The sequence below is a fragment of the Macaca fascicularis genome, chromosome X (genome assembly GCF_037993035.2).
Source record: "Macaca fascicularis isolate 582-1 chromosome X, T2T-MFA8v1.1".
NCBI lineage: Eukaryota > Metazoa > Chordata > Mammalia > Primates > Cercopithecidae > Macaca > Macaca fascicularis.
In genome coordinates this window covers 88,552,336-88,558,092 of record NC_088395.1, presented here as the reverse complement: position 1 = coordinate 88,558,092, position 5,757 = coordinate 88,552,336, and the positions used below count along the sequence as shown (strand labels likewise).

Sequence of the window (5,757 nt, the reverse complement as noted above, 5' to 3'; positions counted from 1 at the left end):
TTAACCAATGTCAATTTTTTTTCATTTTGACAAATGTACTATTGTTATGTAAGATATTAATATTCGGCCAATTTTGGTGTCTTTAGATGTGAGTCACTGTGAAAAAAGCAGCATTGCATTAGCGGTATATTTGCCAAATTTTCATATCCTGAGCCTAGCCATGAAAAACACCAAACAATATGAGCCTTCCTTCCCACAGAATAAAATGCTACTATTCATTAAAATTGGCACAGTCATGAAATAGAGGGTAAGACAGAAAAACTGTTCCAAATTAAAGGGCAGTAAAGAGATGTGATAATTGAATACAACATTTAATCCTGGATTAGATCCTTGACCAAAAATATAAAATAGGAATTATTGAGACCATTAGCAAAATTTGAATGGAATCTGTAAAATAAATGGCAATGTTTACTAATTTGGAGGTTGCAATGGTGGTATGGTGAAAAAAGTCATTACTTTGGGCAAATGTATACTGTAATAAGTTTGCAGCATCAGACTTACACTATATTCTTAACTTATTCAGAAAAAGAATAATGCAACATTTTTATCTAACCATATAGTTATTTATTGACAGAGAGAGAGAGAAAGAGAGAGAGCACCCATATCATAAATCATTGACAATTGGGGAGTCTGAGTAAAGAAGATATATACTTTTTGTACTGTTCATATGGCTTTGTTTTAAGTTTGAAATTATTTCAAAAATGGACATCTCAGGTGGTTCTAGTAGATGATTAAAACAAATACATACTTTGATGAAGAGGAGCTGCTGCCCAGTGATACTAATTAAAAGAGGTGGAAAATATGTGAAGGCATTAATTAATCTAGACTACTCGTTGTTTGAACAGAAGTCTTCTTTATGCAATGAAATTATTGATAATTATCTAATTCATATGCCTTTCCTAATTTTCCAAACAAGTGTGTATTGAAAAAAGACATATTTTACTCGGAATATTTTTTAGAAATATTAATCTTACAAATATTTTATTCATAATTATGCCATCAAGATTAAATAAGAGTAAGTTTAAGAAAATGCTATTTCAAATTTCAGTTATACTACTTGCTTTTGACTCATAAATAATCATTTTTTTCTAGGAATATAATTTCACACACAAACCTGTTTATGATATTAATATCAAGTTAATTTTGGGATCTGGAATATTCTTTCATTAAAATAACCAGAATCTCATTACAAAATTTAATTATTCCTGAAACCTTAACACATGAATTTCATTGATAATGAACTTTCATATTTTACCAACTAGTATTAATACTGTGTAACATTACTTTTTATTTCAAATAATTTTCATTGCCTAAGATGAGTCATGTCACTATTACATTCTACAATATTAAAGGCATTTCTGATTAAAGAGAAATTCATGATTAAAGATTAGCCACTCACACAGAAGTACTCAAAATGTGAAAATGCATTTGCAGCCTTGGATGGTTATATCTAGGGACAGGACAAAGTTTCCTATAGAATATTTAATTCTAAATTTAAAATTCTATGCCCACTTTGGCAGCATATATACAAAACATTAAAACAATACAAAGATTAGCATGGCTTCTGTGCATGGATGACATGCAAATTTGTGAAGCATTTCATATTTTTCCAGGAAAGAGAGAAAGAGATAAACAGCCTAAAAAGTAATCATTTGGAGTTTCTGTAATTAAAAAACTAATTTAAAAAATTAAAAAGTTCAATTGAAATCTTTATCAATAGACTACACAAACCAGAAGAAAAACATCTGAGTTTTAACTCTGGTCTTTTGAGTTAATTCAGTATACAAAAAAATAAACAAAATATGTTTTTATAAATAAACAAAGTCTTTGAGAAATATGAGATTATATAAATGACCACACCCACAAATTAATGAGATCCCTGAAAAAGAGAAAGTGAAAGTAAAGAGATTGGAAAACATACTTGAGGGTGTACTTCAAGAAAATTTCCTTAATTTTACTACAGAGATTTACAGCAAGATGCAACAAATCTAGAGAACATCTGTTAGATATTATATGAAACAGCAGCAAGACATATAGTAAATGGATTGACCAAGATCAATGCTGAATAAAAAATGGAAAGGTAACTAGACAAAAATTCAGATTACATCCAAACACCACCAGGCTAACAGCAGATCATTCAGAAGAAACCTTAAAAGCCAGGAGAAATTGGTGGCCTATTTAGAGCATTCTTAAAGGAAAGAAACTCCAACCAAAAATTTCATATCCCACTAAGCTAAGTTTCATAAGGAAAAGAGACACATTTTCCAGGCAAGCAAGCACTAAGAAAATTTGTTACCACTAGGCCAGCCTTACAACAGATCCTTAACGGAGTTCTAAAAACTGAAATAAAAGAACAAGACCTGCTATCGGAAAAACACACTTAAGTACATAATCCACTCACCATATAAATCAACCACAATATAGAAACTACAAACCATCCAAATAACAGCTTCATAGTAAGAGCAAAACCTCTCAAGTCAATATTAACCTTGAATGTAAATGGCCTAAACACCTCACTTAAAAGGCACAGAGTGGCAAGTTGGAATAAAAATAAATAAATAAATAAATAAACCTCTCTGCTGTCTCCTAAAGACCTGTCTCACATGGTCACATGGAAAGACACAAATGGGCTCAAAGTAAAGGGTTGGAGAAAGATTTATTATGCAAATGGAAAATAAAAAAGAGCCAGGGTTGCTATTCTTATAACAAATAAAGCAGACTTTAAACCAACCACAGTGAAAACAGACAAAAATGAGCATTACATGCTGATAAAGGGTTCAATTCATCAAGAATACTTACCTATCCTAAATATACACACATCCATCACTAGAGCAACTATTTTATAAAACTAGTATTTCTAGACCTATAAAAAGACTTCGAAGGAAACACAATAATAGTGGGGGACTTCAACACCACACTTACAGGGTTATACGTAACATCAAGCAAGAACATTAACAAAACAATTATGGAATTAAATTTTACATATGACCAATTAGACCAAATAAAAATCTGCAGAATACTCCACGCATCAACCACAGAATATGCAATCATCTCATCTGCAAACAGTACCTGCACCAAGACTGACCACATGTTCAGCAAATTAAAAGCACTACTCTATAAATTCAACAAAATCTAAATGACACCAGCCATACTATGAGACTACAATGATATAAACATAGAAATCAATACCAAGAAGATCTCTCAAAATTACACAAATTAATGGAAATTAAACAACTGGTTCCTGAATAACTCCAGGGTGACCATTGAAATAAAGGCAAATATTTTTTTTTAATTTTAATTAATGAAAATAGGGAGAGAACTTATAAAAAATGTTTAAGATACAGCTGAGGTAGTATTAAGAGAAAAGTTTTGAGTGTTAAATGTCTACCTCAAATAGTTAGAAAGATCTCAAATTAATGATATAACATCATGTCGAGAGGAACCAAAAAGACAAAAGCTAGCCAAAGAAATAAAATAATTAACATCAGAGCAGAACTAAATAAAATCGAGACCTTCCTCAAATTAATACAAAGTATCAAAAAACCAATAGTTGTTTTTTTAACAATAAAAAATATTGATAGAACACTAGCTACATTAACAAAGACAAAAAAGAGAAGATCCAAATAAGAACAATCAGAAATGACAAAGGTGACCTTACAATGGATACAAAAGAAATAAAAAAGATTCTCAGCAACTGTTATGAACACCTCTATACAAATAAACTAGAAAATCTAGAGGATATTGACATATTCATGGAAACACACAACTTCCAAAGACTGAACCAGTAAGAAATTGAAGCCCAGGACAGACCAATATTGAGTTCTAAAATTTAATCAGTACTATCAAAAAACAAAAACAACACAGACACAAAAATCCTTAACAAAATAATAGCAAACCAAATCCAGAAACACATCAAAAAGGTAATTCAGTATGATCAAGTCAGCTTCATTCCTGGGATGCAAGGTTGGTTCAACATATGTAAATCAATAAATGTAATTCATCACATAAAAAATTAAAAACAAAATCCGTATAATCAGCCCAATAGATGTGGAAAAAGCTTTTGAGAAAATTCAACATCCTTTTATGATGATAGAAGCCCTCAACCAAGCATTGGAAGAACATAACTCAAAATAATAAGAGTAATCTATGACAAACCCACAACACCATACTGAATGGGCAAAAACCAAAAGCATTACTGTAATAGGCCATCCTTGCATTACTATAAAGAAATATCTGAGACTGGGTAATGTATAAGGAAAAGATGTTTAATTGGCTTACAATTCTGTAGGCTTTACAGAAAACATGGTGCTGGCATCCACTCAGTTTCTGGGGAGACCTCCTGAAGCTTAAAATCATTATAGAAGGTGAAGAGGGAGCAGTCATATAACATGATCAAAATAGGAAAAAAGGAATGGGGGGGGGTGGATGGTGCCACACATTTAAGAAAAAAACATTTAATTTTTAAAATTTTCAACGTTTATTTTAAGTTCAGGGACACATGTGCAGGATGTGCAGGCTGGTTACATAGCTAAACATGTGCCATTGTGACTTGCTGCACAGATTATCAATTATGTTCAGGTATTAAGCCCAGAATCCACTAGCTATTCTTCCTGATCTGCTCCCTCCTCCAACCTCCGCCCTCCAGCAGGCACCAATATGCACTGTTCCCTCCTATGTGTCCATTCATTCTTACCATTTACCTCCCACTTTTAAGTGAGAACATTGAATATTTGTTTTTCTGTTCTTGAATAAGTTTGCTAAGAATAATGGCCCCCAGCTCCATCCATGTCCCTGAAAAGGACATGATCTCATTCTTTTATATGTCTGCATAGTATTCCATGGTGTATATGTACCACATTTTTCCTTATCCATTCTATCACTGATGGGCATTTAGGTTAATTCCATGTCTTCACTCTGGTGAATAGTGCTGCAATGAACAAACATGTTCATGTGTCTCTATAATAAACAATTTATATTCCTTTGGTATACACTCAGTAATGGGATTGCTGGATCAAATGGTGTTACTGTCTTTAGGTCTTTGAGGAATCGTCACACAATCACCCACAATTGTTGAACTAATTTGCATTCTCACCGTGTGTAAGTGTTCTTTTTTCTCCACAACCTCACCAGCAGTGTTTTTATCTTTTTATTTTTAATAATACCCATTCTGAGAGGTTGATCTTCTAATGGTGTATCTTCCTAAGGTTCTCTGGATTTATTGAATTTGAATGTTGGCCTTGTCTTCCTATTTGGGGGAAGTTCCGGATGATATCCTGAACTATGTTTTCCAACTGATTCTGTTCCCCATGTCTCTTTCACATACCCCAATCAGTCATAGGTGCAACCTTTTTACATAATTATACAGTCCTCAGAGGTGTTGTTCATTGCTTTTTATTCTTTTTTTTCTAATCTTGTCTGGCTGTCTTATTTCAGCAAGACAGTCTTCAAACTCTGAGATTCTTTTCTCCTCTTGGTCTATTCGGCTGGTTATTGACACTTGTGGGTGCATTCTGAAGTTCTCATGTTATGTTTTTCAGCTCCATCAGGTAATTTAGGTTCCTCTATAATTTGGTTATTCTGGTTAATAGCTCCTGTAATGTTTCATCATGGTTTTGAGCTTCTTTGTGTTGGGTTAGAACATACTCCTTTAGCTCAGGGAAAGAGTATTTGAACTTATATACCTTTGATCTTTGAGGCTGCTGACCTTTGGATGGCGTTTTGTGGGGTCTTTTGTTTGTTGTTTTCTGCTTTTTTTTT

At 32.7% G+C, this 5,757-nt stretch overlaps 1 non-coding gene across 1 annotated transcript; it reads left to right on the top strand.

The window, feature by feature from the left end:
* The first annotated feature begins 1,504 nt into the window (after window positions 1–1,504).
* LOC123571453 (U6 spliceosomal RNA) lies at window positions 1,505–1,609 on the top strand. The gene has a single exon (XR_006695616.1). It is a non-coding gene; the product is annotated as a U6 spliceosomal RNA (small nuclear RNA).
* The last annotated feature ends 4,148 nt before the right edge of the window (window positions 1,610–5,757 follow it).